The sequence below is a fragment of the Lonchura striata genome, chromosome 15 (assembly GCF_050655825.1).
Source record: "Lonchura striata isolate lonStrDom1 chromosome 15, ASM5065582v1, whole genome shotgun sequence".
In the NCBI taxonomy this organism is placed as follows: Eukaryota; Metazoa; Chordata; class Aves; order Passeriformes; family Estrildidae; genus Lonchura; species Lonchura striata.
Window position 1 is genome coordinate 7,743,908 of NC_140717.1, and position 20,272 is coordinate 7,764,179.

The 20,272-nt window shown below is 43.1% G+C and overlaps 1 long non-coding RNA gene across 1 annotated transcript in view; it reads right to left on the reverse strand.

The window, feature by feature from the left end:
- LOC146766001 (uncharacterized) overlaps positions 1-18,607 on the reverse strand; it is a 54,364-nt gene extending 35,757 nt beyond the window's left edge. Inside the window, exon 1 of the long non-coding RNA XR_014958659.1 lies at positions 32-18,607. This is a non-coding gene — a long non-coding RNA (uncharacterized LOC146766001). The remainder of the gene's footprint in view (positions 1-31) is intronic.
- Positions 18,608-20,272: the final 1,665 nt, after the last annotated feature.

Sequence of the window (20,272 nt, forward strand, 5' to 3'; positions counted from 1 at the left end):
ACTTTGGGTAGTACTGAATCCTGGCACTCACCTCCACATCACAGAAACCTCTTGCAGCCTAGAAAGAAGCTTTTCTGCATTTCCAGGGATTAGTAAATGCCTGGAAATCAAGATGTCACAGAAACCCTTTACCACCTGCTGGAGCTGCTCTGAGAGCTGCTCCAGGTCACAGTAGGAGCACTCTCACCCAGGACACAGCACGAGCTGCCTCCTGCTCCTGGCTCTGTGCAGCGTGAGCTCTAATTTAACCTAATGCTCTACACCTGGGGAAAGCAGGTGCTACAGGCATCACGAGAGTGCTGTATGTTTCCTTCTCCTTTGCCAACTGCAATTCTCCCTCAAGTCTTGCTTCTCCAACAGCCTTTTTAGCTAAATGAAAAAATTGTGGAAAAAATAAATATAGAGTAAGGATAAAGCGTGTCTCTCTGAAGCCTGCAAACTGAATTCTTGTGAAGTTAACATTTGAGTTCATTCCAATCAAGCCACTGAAGAACTCCACTTGCCATTTCTGTCATTTGATCTAGGATTGCATATTTTAATATGTAAGTAGTTACAGCCATAATTATTATCAATAATCAGGAGAAAGTTACCCACTTTAATTCTGAAAGAAAATAATAGAAAGTAGATGTTCTACCCAAAGCTAGTCCTCTTTTTTTCCCAGCAGCATGAATTCTCCAGAAGAAATAACAATACTTAGACATGCAGTGCCCTGGTAGGAAGGATTGCCAAAAAGCCAGAAAGCAGCCTCTAGCCTCAGATCTAAAATGGTTTGTGACAGTGATTCACTTTTTTCTTTTCCTTCAGCTTCCCGGTATTTATTTTCACCTTGGGTGGGCTGGAAAATACAGCTTTAAGATGCTCCAACATGCAAATAAAATATTTATCCATGCTAAGTATTATTTTATTTACTCTTGCAGTAGTACATGCAGCTGTGGCCAGATTAAGGCTGCACAGCAATTTGCAGTTACAGTGGAGATCTCCTCATGTGAGAACACTACACTGAGTAATCAACCTTTACACAACCCAGGACCTCAACCAAGACTGAAAGCTTGTTTCACATTTACACCAAAGTTCCTTTATACTGTCCTGGCAGGAAAATAAATGAGATTTCAAGTGTATGTAATCAAGGATTTAGTAGTAAGGCACATTGGACTCTGAATATTTAGTAGTTCACAATAAGTCTGCTGAGAAGGTGCAAAATATAAGAGTTTTAAACTACGTGGGACTTGAACTTACCCTCTAAGTGTCCTTCAAGTACCAGGTGGCTCTACCCACAAGATGAAGACCCTAAATACTGATACAAAATCTCAGGCAGGAGCTGTTCTTTTACTAAAACAGTCTTAGCCAAATTCTTCTACATGATAAACATTTTCTGCCCAGGCTTAGCATTGCTGGCCTCCACAGCCAGGCCTTCCAAACTCCTAGCTTGACACCTAGATGTGTTTCCAAAGCTCAAACTTTGAGTGCAGAAATTTTCAATCAAATTTTCTGATCATAATTTTTAAATCACTGCTGAGCTTTCTCTGAACCCTGAGTAAAAGGAAAGATAGTTCTCTACAGACAAGTGTCAAAACACCTGAGAGGAGACTTCATGGAAACCTCTGCACAGACCCACTGAGGGTGACAGACACAGCCATGGGAGCAGCTGCACGGGGGAAATCACACATGGGCCTGAAGGAACTGCACTGTTTCATCTTTATTTATATTCTCATTTATTTAGAAGTAGGCCTCTGAATTCTAAGGTCACTTTCTAAGTCAGTGGAGCCTTGTGCAGTCAGTACCATGGCAGCTGGAAAAGCAGCTAAGGAGTGGTTCAGGATTCACACACAGTTCCGGATATGAGGATCAAATGCACCACACAATGAAATACATTTGTTAAGGAAATTGGCACTGCTAAAAAAGAAACACTCTGTGGAGAGCCAAGGAACATCTAAGGCTCCTTAACCCAATTAGCTAAACACTCTTCTGCCACTGAAAAAAAAAAAAAGAAAACAAAAACCACCTCGTGAAATTGAACTGAGTTTGGGGTAGAAAGTGAGTATCTTGATAAACTGTTGGTATCTTTGCCTGCCAGAGCTATTAGCCAAGAGTCTGCTGAGTCTAGACAAAGGTTTGATTTTGAATTGAAAGGGGAATCATTTGCAGAGAGTAAAGCAATTTAGGTTTTGAAAAACAACCATGAATTTTTAACTATTAACCCAAAAGAGAGACAAGGAGCCTCTGCAGGCACATAAGGCTTTTAAATATTATCCGCTGCCACAGAAGGTCATTGAGAGTGGAGTGATTTTAAGATCAGAGAGCTTCATTAGGCCAAACCATTTAATGTACCCGAGGGCTGGAAGGAAAAGATGAAATTGGTGGAGCTAGAGATGCTGAGGGAGAATTCTGTATTTGTCTCATTTACTGAAATCACTGGTTCTGCTCCATATGATACCAGCAACAAGCAGCTGCTGACAGCCAGGAACTGCAGAGATCACAAGAACAAGGTACAAGATTGTCCCCGCCCATTGCACAGAAGACATGAACCTAAAGTTTGTTTATTTATTTGAGTCTCAAAGTGGACTCCAGGCATGGAATTATCTCCCTCTTCATGAACACAGCACTCAGGCTGCAGCTGGCTGGACTGGCTGGTGGGCTGTCACACACTCCTCCTGCAAAGCAGAGTATCCCATTAGGAACTGGGACTCTTCTCAAATAATTTCTTTAGATAATTCTATGAACAGTAGAGAAAACCACTTTCTACCACACAGAGCTTTGCAAACAAAGCAAACAGAAGGAAAAGACCTGTCTGAGGAGATGCTTATAAGACCCAGAGAAGCACCAAGCCTGTCTCAGCATCAGCACACTGTGGAGGAAGCCTGATTGCTGTTAGATTCCCCCATGATCAGTCAGCAGATTATCTAATCAATACTGCAACAAGAGTTCTCTGGCTGGTATCAAACTGCCAGCTGGAGTGGGCAATGAGGCTGCTGTGCCAGGCTGTGAGTCTGAGGAAGGCCCTGCCCCGACCCCATGCGCTGTTTGCTGCAGCCATGGTAGCTTGTAAAATTAGCACATGAGCGCTTGTTTTCCTTCAGGCCCCATGGCAAAATGTTCCAGGAGGCTGGAGATGAGAGCAGGGCACAGAACAATGGGAAACCAATGAAATAATGAAGGAACAGTTTCTTCACCTTCTGTGGCTCAGTGTCACGCAGAGGAGCCTGGAGGCATCTGGTTTGATCTCGGTATTCTAAAGCACGGATGTGGTTTGACCAACTCCTTTGGTGACTTAATAACATCCAGTTGCTCTGCGTCACATCGGTCGCTATTTCTCAGAACACTGGGAAATGGGGAAACTGAGGCACTGGGAGGGGACTCTGGTGATGTCACCCCGGTGCGTGGTGGCACCCCCAGGCCGTGCCCTGTCCCACAGCGCCTTCTGGTGGAGAGAGAAGGTCTGTGCATGGCCGAGGGTGCGGGCACCAAAACTGCACCGAACCCTTCCTTAGGGCCGGACTGGGCATATGACTGCACTGCTGTCCTCCAGGAATTGCTCTTCACTTGGCAACTCCGCTTTACATACTCAAGCCAGGCTGTTTGAGACAGCAAGGAGTCATTCTGGCCTTTGAGGATCCCTGGTAATCAAGCATCAGGAAGTCTTTGCTTTAGTAGCCGCCAGCCCATGGCACCCCCCAAGTCACAACAGTGCAATGGGATAAATATGTTCTTAAGGCACAGGGCATTCAGTCTCTGCTTTTGTGTTCTCATGACAATGATTGTAATGACGCAGCTGGAGTGGGAAATGGCCCAGCATAAATCCATCCTGGCAACAATACCGTGCAAAAAAACTGTAAAAGGAGGCAGGCATGTTTAGGATAAGTTGGAGATAGTAATCTGGTTATTTTTCCAAGGCCCCAGTTAAACACTACACTGAGGAGATTGTGTCACCTGGGCCCCATACCACATATATCCTTTGCAGAAGAACAATGTAGGCAGGAGTCTTTGGCCCATCTGAAAATGCCTGAGGTAAGTCTGCAAACAGGAAACTACATGAGGTAGCATGTCTGCCACAGCCCCTTCAGCCAGGAGGCACAATCCCATCTCCTCTGCCATGGGGAGTACAGGCAGCAGTGCCAGAGTCAACTGAGACACCAGGATTTACATCCAGGGATGAGAAAAGCAAAGAACCTGCCATGAACAAGGCCAGGACTAAAAACTACAGCTTGAAATAGTTTAACTACTGAGGAGGATGTATCTCATCCAAAGGGAGCTCTCTGGGCTGCTGTATAAGCAGCTCATGTTCACATCTAAGAAAACTGAAAAAGTGGGTAGAGGCAAAATAGCTGGTCAGTGGGGAGCTGGTCAGGAATTGAGTGATGAGATCTTCTATTGGAAAATTCAATTATCCAAACCAGAAACTCTCTCCTTTCCAAGAATGAAGCATCATCGGAAAAAAATGTAATGAGAGCAGCATTCTCAGGTTCATGAGTGAACTTCCACTCAGGAAAAAAAAATACCCAAACTCAGAATAGCTGTAAAGCTGCTGCACAGGAGAGGTTCTTGAGCTCCAGATGACTCTTGTTTACAGCTTGTCTTCTCTCCCTCAGGAAAGTTCTGGACTGTCACCTATTTTAAGGGACAGTGTGCCAGTTTGCTCCCAAGGAGAGTTGTGCTTGTCTGCTCCAGTCTCATCTAGTACCTGGTAGCAAAGGCTTTGATTTCAAACCTTCCAGGTGGCCAAGGTGGCCAGACTGGGCTGTTCCACACCTCAGAAATTCTTTCCCTTGGGCCAAGTTCCCTTTGATCTTTAGAAACAGCTTAAGTCATTCCCTTTTACAATAAATATTTCCTACCAAAAATAAAAACAATACAAAGCCTTATGACAATATGCCTTATACAAAAGCAATTTATTTCCCATCTCATACTGGATCAAAGAGGTGAAAATCCCCACATAAAGACCACAGTAGCCACCATAGAAAGACTTTATCCATTTGATGTGACAAATACAGGCACTGAAGCTTGTGAGATATCTCACACAGCCTAACAGGACAGATCACACACATCTCTGCAGGGCTTCCTTTGCAACCACTAATTCCTACAGTTTCCATTCCAGTTTATCAGTGAGCCACTGGATGTGGTGCAACAGGGATGGTGTTTCAACACAGACACAGATACATGGAGATACTTCTGCTGGTGAGATTAATGTTTAATAAGCCCTTTTTCATATTGCTGTCACTGCAGCCACACTGAAAAAAAATTATCTCTGTTGAACTGAGAAGTCAAATTAAGAAAAGCTGCCTATGTACCTGCCATGAAGAGGAAAAAATATTCCATTCCTGCCTAACTCCTCCAAAAGGCGGTAACTTAGCTCGTTTCTCTGATAACAGGTTGAACTAGCAGTGGAGAAGGTTTCTCTGTCTTTAACTTTGGTCTCTTGCCCTTGGACTAATTCTTCTGGATTTGCATTTTGTGCTGAGTGTTGTCACCTCCTGTTCCTTGGCTGAGTGCATTGTGATACAGAAGAGGTGCTAATCCTTTAGTAATTAGCACCTCATTGGGAGGTCAAGAAGGGGTCATGGAAGTGGGCTTGTTTATTTTTCAGGAGAATTCTGGTTTGCTCCTTGTTTTCATTAGGGATGTTGAGGTGTTCCAGCTCTCAGCAAGCTGATGCTGTTCAGAACACAAAGGCACTACTCGGAGCAGCTCCTCTCCAGGGCACAAGGGATCTCGGAAGTGTAAAACAGCCATGATTCCCATTTTGACATTCCTAAGCCTCCTCAGTCACCTCATTACAGGACCCCTGATGTACCTGACTTTCAGTTTCACTTCTGTCTGGAACTGGTCTCTCCAACTTTCTGCATGCAAATAAATGTTTGCACAGACTTTATGTGGTGTTGTTGGCAGAAGTACATTCACCTGGTCAACAGGATCATAGGATTCATAATTCCTGCTTGAGACATCCATGATTCATTCACACAGTGAGCCAGATTTAGGACTCCAAATTGGCTTAAATGCTTTTTCCTAACAGAGGAATTGGACAATTTTAAGAATCAAAGAAAACTCCGTTCACCTCCAAATCAGGCAGGAAGGTCATCTCAGGGGACAGTGGTCTTCCTTTAAAAGCTGCTCTCTGGGTGAGATCTCCCTCAGGTGCTGACTTGGTGTAACCTTGGATGAGGAACCCAAGCCCTTGCTGGTTCTACAAACCAACTCTCAGACAGAACCTGTTCTCCTCACAAGTTTTCAAATGGTCTTTTTACCATCTCTAAAACACTCATCTCTGACTTAGTGAGGTCGTTAATTTGCCTTCAATTACCATCACGGAAATGCATTCCCTGGACAGTAACAGGTCCATCAGCAAAGCAGACCATCCCAACCCCAACCAGAAGCACATCCATCTCCACTGGGGATCTCACTGCTGCTACAATGTGCAGGGAGAGAAAGCCCTGGATCCTCCATGGATCCAGGGTCTCCGCCCTACACCTTTCAGAAGTATAACAATACACACAGAAAAACTCAAACGGTAACTCTATGTTATGCTGCAAAAGGGCACTTCCCAGAGGATCCAGGGTATCCAGACATCTCTGGACTTACCTAGAGAATGCTTAGGAATGTCAATAGGAGCTAACAATAAATGGAGATCCTTGTTTTCATGCAAAGGCCAGGACAATTGCATTGTCTATGGGCTCATATCATTGAATCCTCAGCCTCCAGAAATTTCTCATTTCTCCAGAAACTGCAAGCTCCTCCATCTACGCGCTGTCACAACTGCTCTCACTCCCACTCTCCTGTCCATTCCCAGGCTAATCCAAAGAGACTGCAGAGGAAGAAATGCTCGGACTTAAATCAGCACCAGCAATGCCGAGGGAGCTGTTACTGTTGGAATTCCCTGCTCTTGAGTGGTCTCTATTAAGATCAATGGACCCCTGTGCTGGGCCCAACACACAAATTATGAGCCAGCAGCCAGGTTAACTCTTACCACAGTGTCTGTAATGACATAGCATCCATGATCACTGGTTCCCATCAGGAAAAAATAAAGCCTGATTAGTATTTCCCACATCTTCATAGCAAGGTTCCTTGCTATCTATTTGTGAAAATGATTTTTAAATATATAATATATAAAATACTGACTTAAATTTTTTACAGATTTGGCCAGTTTTCAATATTTCAGTCTATGTGGAATGGTCCAAATATGTTTTCAATATATTTCAACACATACAGTTGTCATATTCAGACCAGTATATTTTACTTATTAGCAAAACTGGCCAAGTATGTGCTATTTTTCAATATAGTTGCTCTATCGCCTCATATATTTTAGAGACATGATTGTACAGCACATTTTAGGAAAGATACTACAAATGAAGAAAGATCATTTTTCTCTTACAGAAAGGATGTGGTTTGCTAAAACATTTACAAGACAGAACTGGATTGCTTTGTCACTGGGAATGGACTCTGGATACAGTGCCTGGGGGTAGAACCAGGGCAGAGGTATCTGTGGTACACACACCAACCTGTGCATGTGCTGCCCAAAAGGTTTGGATGCAAGACTAAGGAAAAGAATAACCTGGTGTATCTCCCCAAAGCAGACTTTGGCTTCAAGAAACAGGGAAAAGTCTGCTATAGAGGACATAACCCAGCACTCCAAAGTTGAGCTGGCATCACAGTGTGAGTGATCCCACATGGACCCCTGATCCCAGCATTGCTCACCGACTTCACACTGCCCACAGACCCCACAGTCATCATACAGGAAGAAAACTGCTGACTTCCTCACGAGAGGAGACCTAAAAGGAAAGTTGTAAGAAGGCCTCCAGACTTCCCAACAAATAGCTTTGAATCCTAACCTGAGTCAAAAAAAACCCTCAAAGTCTGTGAAACTCCTAAGTATTTTCACTAAATTCCAAGGAGTCAGCTACAATTTTTCTGTAAGATTTGCACAGGAGATGGATAATTAGATTTGTGCACATCTGTAGATGTGAAATGAGCATGGCCAACCTGCCTTGCATGGGATTAATGATGCTGCAGCAGAGGGTCTCCAGATGGCCCTGAGTTGAATTCTGCACACCAGCAGTCTTGAAATCATAAAAAAAAGAAGGGCAACAGAGGAGAGTTAAAAGCAGTGGTCTCCAGGAAAAGAATAAAGAAAAGCAAACTAAGAAACATAAAAATTCCCCAAATAAATCAAACAAAACAACCCAAATAATTTTGTGTGTTGTTGATTCTTGTGTCACTCTGAGGAACTCTGCAAGAGTTATATTCTGAGAGACAGAATCCATTATTTCTCTTCACCCAGCAGCATTTCACAGCACACATCAGACAAGCTCAAAATGTATGCCTTGCATGGAAAAGCTGCAATCCCAAGGGCTTTGCCCCTCTCACTCTTGTTGATTGTCTTGAAGCAGATTGGTGGCATATTTGAAGGCTCTTGCTGCCATGTTCTCATGTTTTCTCTTGTCTCCTACACATTTGCAGATGTTTCAGTCACTTACCTGCAGCCCTAAGCTGTCCTCCAGATGACATTTGATGCTCATTTTGAAAGAGGTCCTTATGGTCAGAGCACAGCAAAAACAAGGAAAGGTTGAACTTTGCTACCACAGGAACAGAAGCGTGAAACTGGAAGACATCCCCAGGTATTTAGATTTGAAATGAAGCCATCAAAAAAGCCCAGACTTGTTTAACTTGCAAATTTTATAGCAAGATGAAAAAAAAAACCACTAAAATGAGGCAAAAAGCATTTTGCTTAACACAAAATACCTTTCCTTAATTTATTTTCTTTTACCAACAACTGAACAAGTATACGTTGGTTTTTCTTAACCAATGTTTACCTTATGTGATTATGAGGCTTATGCAGATCTTTAAGTAATTTGCCAGTCACTCCTATAAGGCTATTGATGGCTACAGTAAAAACAAGAGGTTTTTCTAGCCTTGCAAGTTCCTTCTTCAGCTGTTCCCCTGATTTAATCCCAGAAGGTACAGATGGGGTCCTGATGCCTACACCTACATCCAGCCTAACTGATGACAAACCTCCATCTCCCTGCAATGAGCCTTTGCAGCCTAAATCTCAGGGAAAGGGAAGGGGGTTGTTCCCAGCAACACCTTGGCAGTATCCTGTGTTTGCTGGTGGGTCTCCCATGTTCTGAGAAGCCATCAGCACATTTCAGCTGATCACAGCTGCTGGGATTATCCTGCAGCTGCCAACCTGAGTGCCTGTGCTCACTTACCTGAAATCAGGTGCCAGATGCAGAGGCTGCAGAGCTGGCAGCCTGTTTCTGCATCACTGGCAGCCCAGAATTCATGGTGTGCCAGGCTTCCACACTCTGCTGCATTTTCTGAGTCTCGTTTGCTTCTCAAATACTCTCCCCACAGAGCTCATTGAAATGATGTTTCATGTACTGCTCTCTGGGTTATGGCCCACAAAGACTCCATCCTTGTAAACTCCAACTAGCTCCTTATAATGAAAAGTATTTGCAGAAATGCTGTTTTAAGCAAAGCACTGAATTCTCATTTCAGTAATGAATGAGCCTTTGACCTTACTTTGACATAAGCTCACAACCACAAAGTAAGTTTTAAGAGCTGCCTAAGCATAAGGGGAAAAAAAAAAAGATTCTCAGGTACTATGATTATGGAAGCTTCTTTGTTGTAACAAGTGGAAATAAATGAAGAGTTACAACTCAGAGACATGTCCTGAAGGCATGCTACTCTATTCTGGAGTACCTCTTTTTTCAAGGCACAACTTAGTAAGGTACTAAGGCAGTCATTAATTCTGTGAGTTGAAAGATAGTTTTAAAAATGAGAGCTCATTTCCTGAGAACACTTAGCTGGATAAAGCCTGGGAAAAACTAGTTAAGGAGAAGTTATGTTGGCTACATACCCATAAGTGCTGCTTGACCTTCCACTGTTGATGTATTTCACCAAGGATCTAAAAACTCAAAAACTCACAAAATCATCCATGACCCTACTCAAGAGAGCAAACAGAGAGATAAAGGCATGAACAGGGTATATGGGAAGAGAGATGTCCTATTTCCATCCTGTCTTTTAGCAGCAGTCACCTTCAGGACCTGAATCAACTGAGTAAAACAGACAGAAAATAAACATAAGCCACAAAACCTCAACCCTCACAGAGACCATTTAGAAGGAGAAACTCACAGGGCTTCTCCATTCCACCTCACCCTACTCATCAAATATTGATAAGGAACAGCAGTGGCAGTTGTTAGCAGGAGCTGGTAACGGAAGCATGAAAAGTAAAAATCAATGGGATTTCTTATTTTGATGAAGAAAGGCAAAACTGTGTGCTGTGACAGGGTGTGCTGCACGTGGCCATCAGCATTTGTGTGGGAAATACAGGGATAGATGCACTGGGCCAGGATTTGATGCACAGGAGAGATTTCTGTGAAGTCACATTTCTACAAGCAGTGCTGAAACTGAGGAATGTAAGTGCCACACTTTGAACCTTTGTGTCTGTGCCTTCAGAAAGGCAAATTTCTGCTTGGTCAGGAGGGACTGTCGATCAGTCAGCTGGGTTAAGTGGCCTTGCATGTACGGTTGTGTTTGTTGTGTTGTTTCTTGCTCTGAGTACAGAGATGCATTTTCACTTTTCGGGTTTGCAGAGACACTCCGGAAATTTCAGTTGTTCCATCCTTGCAAGTGTAGATAATGAGCTCCTCAGTCATTGTATGTGCCCACATTTAGCACTCCAGCTAGCTAGCCAGCTTTCAAGGAGAGTGTTTTTGTGCACTAACACTCCAGCAGGAGTAATTAATAGCTATTTACCATGTAAAAATGATCTGATTGTAATGCAGTGCCAGCGAGCCCTCACAGCAATTATATCACCAGATGCACCACACACTCTGAGCAGCTCGGTGAGAACTGGTGTGTCCAAAAGGGAAGCTAGAGGTGACACCACAACACATTTTGAGGTCTAGGTTCAATGTCTCACCAATATCACACACAGGGTGCAAATTCTTCCACTGCCTAATGGAAGAGTGAGGTCTTGGATGCAGATTCTTCTTACCCAGTCAGAATTACACTAATCACAGCCTTACATTAAAACTGTTGACCTCTCCTCTTTCAGCCTGGGCTGGTTTGAAGTAGGAAGCTGAATAGAAGGTGTGAATCATCAAGCCTGTCAAACCAATCTCTTTCAGCACCAATGAGTTTACTTAAAATGTGTCCAGAGGAAAAGCTTGGGATGGAGGTAAAGGCTTTAAAGGGAAAATTCTGCAATTTAAGAGAGTGGAAAAGGGTTCCTCCCTTTATTCTTTGGTCACAGTTGTTTTTCAAAGCAGTACTGCAACGTAAAATACAGGAATCCTCTGAAGGAAGTAAAATAGGATCCATATTGATAGAATGGTTCTGTTTGCTACCCTTGGCACTGACCTACTGAAGACAATACACAAAGAAGAAACTACCTTGTCCTCTGGTTAAAGCCCCAGGTTCAGGCCCTCTGAAATGAGCAGAGACTGCAATAGTTTTGTTCCAGGGTATTAACCCACTGAAAGTGAGGAAGCAGTTGCTGGTACTTGCATTCCACTAGAACGGCAGCTTTTCTTGGTTTCCCAGTTCAGAGAACAATCAGAAAACAATGTACCATCTGTTTCCTCACACAAATAAGCCCCACACAAATCCCCAGGCTGACCTAGAAGAAACTCTTAGGATATTCTCTCTTCCTAAAGCACAGATAAATGCAAAGGTCCAAGAGAGACCCAGCACAATGCCAAAGGGGAGTTTTGTGCCTGAAGATGTGAATTATGATTTCTGGGAGAGAACTGGGCTTAGTCTCTTGGTCTGCACACTTGGAAACTGGCAGAGACCCTGCCCAAGGCCCCACAGCTCTACAGACATTCAGCTGATGTTCCTTTTGCACGTATCAGCAGGTCCATTCCTTCTCAGCAAGGCACCAGTCCATGCCCAGCTGGAAGCATTTGAGCCATCAGGCCATTGACACTCTCCTGATTCAGATCCATCAAGGAGATCCCCCCCAGCACATCATTATGATCTTTTAGTGACATAATTTCAGTTTTAGAATAGATTATGAGAGAGATCTACTCCAAACTGAGCTCAGTGAACATGGCCCTCTGTGATATGATCCCCATAATGTGGTCAAGAAAAGGGCATTTGATTAAACAATCTCCATTCGTTGGATTAAGTTTATATCTGGATTAAGCCAAATAAAGACCACAGAAGGACAGTCTCAGTGCTGCAAATTTCACATTCCTATTCTTTCCTTTCCATCAGCACTTGTGATCCTACCACTTCCCAACTAACCAGCTCAGCTTTCTGACCTACAAACAAGCATGGGAAAACTAGAAGAATAAAAAAGAAAGAAAAATGGAGGTATCTCAGCTTTCAGCTGGAGCAGTGAGCTGGTTCCCTGCCCCTCTGTGAGATTACCAGTGTTGACTCAAGGGAAAGCACAAAAACCCACAATAAAAGGAAGGAAAGAAGAGAACATGAGCACAGTCTCAGAAGGGCTCACACCAACCAGGCCACTGCAGTTTTTCTTAGCTGCCTGGGAGATAGCCTGGCTATCTCAGCACTGCAATGAAGAGTTAGATCCAGAGGGATGAGGAGAACAACCAAGCAATAAGCAGAATTGAAGCTCTGGTGCTAAAGGTACTTTGTACACCCTTTAGGATCCATCAACAGCCTGAGCAAAGGATCTGATGAACCCTCACAAGCTATGAACTCCTTTGAAGAGGAAAGCTGAAGAAAAAAAGGAAAGCCATGTACAGCATCTTTCTGTACCCGGTACAAGTCTGGCTCAATATATTCCTGACCTACGATGGTTTGCTTTTCTCCCAAGCTTACAGGCTGTCTTAAGGGATGCCATATTCTAGAAGCTGGTGTCTGCAGGGAAGAGGTAGGCATATTTTGATTGTTAGACAGAACTGATAGTTCATGAGCTTGAGATTTGGAACTTAGGTTTTGAAACAAATCACTGCAGAGCTTTCACTCACTTTGTGCCTGCCTTAGTAAAAGTGACATGCTGTCAAAGGAGTTTAAAGGCCTCATACATCAGTTCTGGGATTGCATCTTGAGAGGAGGAAAGAGGTAGAAAACTTTAGATGCCTAAGCCTTTCACCCAAGAATCCACACATTGTGATAATTTATAAAAAGCTTAAAATTGCCTAGATATCAGTACATTAAAAATTAATTTTAGATTGAAACTGTTATCTGAATGCAGTGGCCTGTGAGATATGTATTTGGAACATCCTGCCCAGAGAACCTATTAAAGTACTTTCTGCAATTATTATTTAATATTGAACATTTTATAGCAGCAGTGCCTTGAGGCCAAACAAGTCATCATTGTGTTACACACCAGACAAATGTAACACAATTAAAACAGCTCAAGTTTAAAGTTATTTATGCATTGTTTGGTACAGCATTGCAAAGCCCATTATGATCCATTTTTAGGAGGAACTGGGAATATGAACATCTTGTGATTTCTAATAAAAATAAGACACTGATCATGGCTCTCCCTCTTCCCTGGTTGTGCCTTTCCTTCCAGCTTCTTTGGGAAGACATGATCCATATAAAAACCTGGATCTTGTAGAAAATTATCAGTAAACTAAGGAAGAAAATAATTGCTTTCAATGGAACAAGGAGATTTTGTTTTCAAGTGCAACTAATAATCACGGAATTATTTGAGATGAGAGGAACCCTCAAGCAGGATGAGCTTGTACCTCTGGATGGTGCTTTCCACAGTCACACTGCCTCTAAGTCAGTCACAAAACTGCACCAAGGTTCCAGGTCGTTCAAAATCAAGGTACAAACACCTAAACCACTTTGACTTTAAAACACTGAAAGAAGGAAAGTGTAAAACATCTGAAAATCTACCACCTTCAGCTCAAGACAAACCTATGCAGCACCTGGATCTGAGAGACAGAATCTGAATTCAGGTGAAATTGGCTGCACCTCAATCCCCAAATCATGTACATCCAAGTTTCTATTACCTGGACTTTGTAAACAAATGGTGGCAGACAGAATTCTCAGCAGAGTTCTCGACATTGCCAGCTTGTTCCCAGGGCATATTAAAGGCTGGTGCACTTAGCATCATGAAAGTCATTCACATTGGGTAGAGTGAAGATCATTGTCCCATGTATCAAACTCCCCCTTCACCAGCACACCATCACAGCCAGGTCACTCCTTACAGGGCTCTGCTTCCAGCACAGGCACAGCTTAATTATACTTTCCCTGCCCATTTTTGAGACTAAAATCTTAGAAGTGAGACAGCATGCAGGTACAATTCACATATGAACTGTTGGTCATAGCCCAAATGATTATTTCTGAACATACATCTTACTGACACTTGATGCATGTGAAGTTCCACCTCCAGAAGTCTGACTGGATATTTCTAAGAAACAACACCACAGAGTCCCCACTGCTCATCCTGGCTGTGCATATACAAAGCAGACTGTCTCCAATTTCAGGGTAATGAGCCTGATCTCTTCCTTAGCTGTTATTCTGTTCAGCCAAAATTTCCATGTGTAAATATTGGATGGCCTTGACTTCGGAAAAGCCGAATCTTTGAAATAAAGAATGAAGAAGATGCAATGGCAGAAAACAGAGAAGGTATGAAGAGGAAAAAAGATCATTAGCAATTCTCCCAATTAATTAAACAAAGATAAGGAGGAAGAGGAACAGAGGCCTTCAGACAGCTCATGGCTGGGCTGGAGGCAGGGCGGTGCTATTCCCCAAGGCCTTTTGTGGGTTACCACAAAGAGAGTTCACAGATCTTCCACTCACTTACTTAAATATTTGATATGAAATTAAAGCCCTGTTCCAACTTGTATGACCACTGTCTCCCTGGCTCTCCCCTCCTCCTATTCCCAGCAGACCCCTCCATCCTTCACATGCCTGTCCTCAGCCCAAGACATGAGCACAATTAGCACCAGCCCACTGGCGCCAATTAGCAGCCAATAGTGTCTATATTGTGGCAGGGGGGGCTGAGGCAGCGGGTGCAGTGTCTCCAGCCTGCCTTCACACTCAATTACATTAAGTGGAGTCTCCTGGCTGGGCCTGGCCGGGCAGTTGGTGCAGTAATTGTGTCCTCTCTGGCTGCAGGCGATCTCCTGCAGGCTCTCCCTACCCCACTATTGGCTCCCTGCATTGTCCACTTACATCATCACAGTCTTCCTCCGAGGGAATAGGGACAGGGCAGCACACAGGAACAGAAGGGGCTGAGCAGGAGAGAGACCCCAAAGTCTTTGTCTGAAAGTTTGAGAGTCTGAAACTCTGGGGCTTTGACCTCTCTGGGGCTCAGCTGTGCCTCTTCCCTGTGACTGTCACATGGAATGCCCTCACTCCAGCCCCTTGGCATCTCACAGGGGAGCCCGGAGTCTTTGTGAGGAGAGGAACATTAATAACGTGGCTTTAGCTCAGAACCAAACCTGATAGGAAATGAGCTGGTGGATTCCCATCCCTGCTCTTGGCCAATGGCAAATGCTGGGAAACAAGCAGGATAATTGGTAGACCTGACTGTCTGAACCACTGGGGCACTGCACAGCTCTACTGTAACAGTCTGACTTTGCAGGTATCTGATAAAACCAAAATTTCATCATTTTCAATACAAAACTAAAATAAAAAAAGTTTTATATGCGTTCCCAGTTAATTTAAAACTCCCTTCTTAAATGTTTTAGCTTTCATACACAGTTTCATAACACACTGCTCCCAGTGCTGCAACAGGACATACTTTGATGAAATACTCTGCTTTCATTTTATTTTTAAACTCATGAAGGACAACTGCTACTTAGCACCAACATAAATATTTGTCCTTCTTGTGTAGATTCAAGAGTCTTCCTGTTTTTAACAGCCCAGTGTGACTCTGAATAGGAATAATTTCTACTTTAACATCTATTTTAACATGAGTTGAATGATGCTCTGGAACTGCTGATCTCTTCTTACTGCCTACAGCAGAGCTGTGATGTAGGATCTTGAGAAAGTTGGACCAAAATAAGATTAATCACACCCTTGATGGGACACCTTGTGGCACATTTATTCCAAGTACTGCTACTGAGATGCAATTTTAAAACATAAAAAACACATAAGAACTTTTAAATGTGATATCTGATATTAAGGAAGAAGCAATCTTCCAAAGAGTTTTCATAGAATTTAAAGCGATATCAGCACATGTATCAATAATAAAATCTGTTCTTGGGAAAGGTAAATAACACCCTCAATCTGTGAGTAGGACCTTTTGGTGCTTCAATAATAATTATGTTGCAAAGAAAGGATAAAAGAATAGAGGGTGACAGTGAGAATGAATCATCTTCAAAAGATACAAACCCATAGTTTTATTGCTGCAGCTAATGAAGTGCTACACTTTCCTGGACAAATCAGTTGTTGGCTTCTATCTGTAAGTCCCAGGTGTGAGCTGCTGTCAGTCAGTTCATAGCTTATGTTCATAGTTTGTGCAATACATAAAAAGGATTCTCTTTTGCTCTGTGTCAAGACTGAGAATTTTCCTGGAGATTTTGACACATAGGAACCCTACAAGAGTAAGATTAAAAATATTATATGTCAGAAATATTTTCTGCCCCTCTTTTCCCTTAACTTCTCTAGACCCAAGACTCCTCTTACAGACTATGTCCTATCCTTCATCTTTCAGGCTTCTCAAGCTGTTCTGTGAAAAGAACTCTCCACCTGCTGATGCTTTTTTCCATATTTCTCTCTTTTTCTCCATTTTTCTCCAATTCCTCCATATTCCTCGCTCTTTCATATTCTGCTCTTTTTCTTCTAGTCCATTTCCAGTGTGTTCTCAGTATCTCTCATCTAAGGACACTTCCACCTATTTCTCCGTTTCTTCCCTGCTCCATCCAGACATCCTCATTTTCCCTCTTTTGCCATGTTTTCTACTTTCTCTTTTCCTTCTTTAGCTCATTCCCTTCTTCAATTATCCCCCTTTCCTTCATATTCCTCCCTGCCTCATCTTCATTCCTTTTCCCCAATTCCTTCAATTCTGTCTTCCACCTCTTGTACTTGCTCATTGTTCAGGAGTGGGTTGTGAAGATTCCTGGCTCTTTGATGCGCTCAGGAAACATTTACTGACATCGGAAACATCCTCATTAGCTCTGGACAGGTGGGAACCATCTTTGTTTCCTGCAGGCACCATCTCCTGTCTGCTCCCTAAGCCTCAGTGACAGCTGCTCGGCTCTGACGTGGAGACATCTTCTCTTCTCCACCAGTTACTGGGGCCCCAGCTCAAACCCCCCAGGTGCTGAGGAGGAAGAGGTTGATGGGCAAAGATGACCCCAATTAAATTCAGTTAAAACTCTTTCCTCTCCTTCGGACTTTGCAGAGATTGGAAGGTCAGGCTCAAGGGCTAAACATTACCAAGCTCTCCCAGCTGACTCTTGCGGAAGGACAGAAGTCGAGCAATTAACAGTGTGAGAAACAAACAAAGGAAGAGAAACAACTAAAGCTTCAAATTTCTGCCCCCAAATAAGTAGTAGAAAATGCCCATTTTTAACCTTGATCTCACTAAAGTGTTGATAATGAATCAATGAAAACAAACTGCTGCAAATCAGGATCTGATTCTGTTGTTCTTTATCATATCCTAGGTAGAAAAACTGCAAGGAAGTCAGTTCATTTTAGCAATTTACACTGACACCAGAGTTAGGCAGGTTAGCTCTTTGCAAGGCAGTTTTTTGTTCCATGGTACATGTGTTCCCTGTGTGTTCCCTGAAAAGGCATTGGGAAGTACATGATAAGACCCACCAAGTGGTTATTTCTTAAGAATTACAATTCACTATAGAAAGTCTAATTCCGAAAGCAAAATCTTTCCCTTCAGGAGCTACTCACATGTCCTTGGTATCAAATTTGCCCAATGCCATCTCCAGCCTCATCTGCAGCATCCCTGGAGGTAACATGTGATACAATTCACTGCTGAGAGGCAACTGATTCATCCTGTGGATATATTTTTTTCAGAAAGAAGTAATATATTTGATCAAAGGATTTACTGATCTGGAGATGTTCCTGAAACAGAGCTTGTTTCAAAATCTGTTTGGGCAAAATGTGTTTTTGCTGGTTTCACCAGATTTGGGATCATGCCTATGGATTATGGGAAGATGACAGAATTAAAACCCCACCATCCCCTGCCCTTTCAGCCTTTACATAAGTACAGCAGCACTATTCCATATTGAAAAATTACTTCAGTCCCCCTCATCAAGCTGCTGCTGTCCCCCCTCTATGAACCAGGACAGCAACTTCCCTTGTGAAGCAGGACTCACAGGGAAGGTTACCTTTATCCTAAATGGACTGCAAAGATATCTCCAACACATCTTGTCAGCACTTAAACACCCGTGACAGGCTTCCCGCAACATTTTCCAGGTGAGCACCCTGGCTCCTTCTCCCATGTCCCAGGCTCATCATTCAGCACTCAGACACGGTGGGAGCAGCCTGTTGACATGGTTTCTCTCACTTTTCCTGCCCCCTGCAGCTGACCTCCCGTCTCCCCAGCTAGATCAACTCCAGGAGACTGTACTTAGGGCTGGGTCACTGCATGGTGTTAAAAGCCTTTCTCTTCTCTCAGCAACCAAAGTTAGAAGGTGGCGGGTGGGAGAGAAAACACTTCAAGTTGACTTTCCTTCAGGAGATGTTTCCTGTCAGATAAGAAAGGCTCCCAGGCTCAAGCAAGGGACTTGAAGAGTTTGCAGGATGGCATATTCACACCTTTGAAGATTTAACAACTAGACCAGATTTTCTTCCCTCTCTTGGCTGCAGCTAAAGCAAGGAGAAGTGATCATATATGGAAAGTTCCCTACTCAGGGAACTTTTCTTTACTGCTGCTTATGAAAACCCAAGAAAACACCTTTGAAGGGAGATATTAAGTTCCAGGATGTTCTCTCAAAGTAAAATTTTCAATTTGCCATGCCAGTAGAATACACCACTAGTTTGAAGGGGTTGCAGATTCGATTTTGCCACATAAAATATTCCAAGTTTGTGTCCAAGTTGAGGTTAATAATCAGCCACTTAACTTCTGACAAAGAATCTGACAAAACACACGATACAAACAAAACATTCCCATTTATGTCTGTGCCAAACTGGTAAGACAGACATAAGTATAATGTTTCACATTATGCTTTTCCTAAAGGTGTTCTCCAAGGCAGATTCTAGTCTTGTTTCCTTTATGTCAGCAAGAACAACACCTTTCTATTGTACTATTTATGAAATAAATACAATAGCACCAATGAGGAGTGGGTCATCTGAAAAGAACAAGCCTTGCTCCCTTGCAGAGAACGAAGACTCAACCCTTCTCCCACAGTTTCCATCTTGGTTGAATGGTACTGTGAGATGACTGATCTGCCCATCATAAAATCATAAGACTGTGCTTCAAACAGTAAAGAATTGAGCAGAGTGAGTAAAATTTTAATCAAGAAGTTAGTGTTCTGTTTTCTCAGAGAATCCTCCTCTTTCAAACCAAATCAAATGAAGCAGCACACAATGCACAATGTAGAACTGATCCTGCCCTGCATCACCAGCTCCCTGGAATGAAATTCAAGCCAGGATATTGGAGTATTCTTCCACAAAAGATTGACTGAAAATACCTTCACAATCTGGAGCAATTTAGAATCTGGATTCTGCCAAGGAGTATATCTATATTTTTTTCCTCCATCACATCATTTTTCCTCTGGCCACTGCAGGTAGAGGCATTTCCCTTCATAAAGTGGATCAGTAGCTGATCCTTACATGAGCTGAAACTCAGAGCTTTGCCAAACTATACCACAATTTCTGATCACATAAGCCCCCATCAGGACTCAAGGCCAAGGAACTTCTGCACTCGCAGTGTTCTGTCAGCCACCTCTAACCATGCTGCTTGTTCTCCATGCAAAATGCTGGGTTTTAACCATGGAAAAATCTGCACAGACAGTGGGCTCCCCCTTCCCAAAAGGGATAATCAAACAACACTTCTACAGAAGCCATCTCCTTACATGTGGCTTCCTTCCTGCCCAGAACGTGGTTAGGACACTTCCTCCAGCCCACGATCTCAGAGCTATAGGGCATGAGCCATAAAGTATATTGGCAAGTGAGCAACACTGCAAACACAGGAGTGTGTGAGCATCCAGCATGGCAGATCTTTAGTGGCTTGGCATAAACACAGAAGGTAAGAAATCTCATCCTTTCAGCAGTCAGACGGATTTCTCAAGTGGCTTTTTTAAATAGGTCATGTGCCTCATTCAGCAGCTCCAGCTGATGCTTCCAAAAGAAACCCATTAACAGACTCCCCTATGTGTTCCTTATTGTTTGCACAGCTTTAATGGCCCCATCTGGCACCATCTTAAAGGCTCCTGGTCAGAAG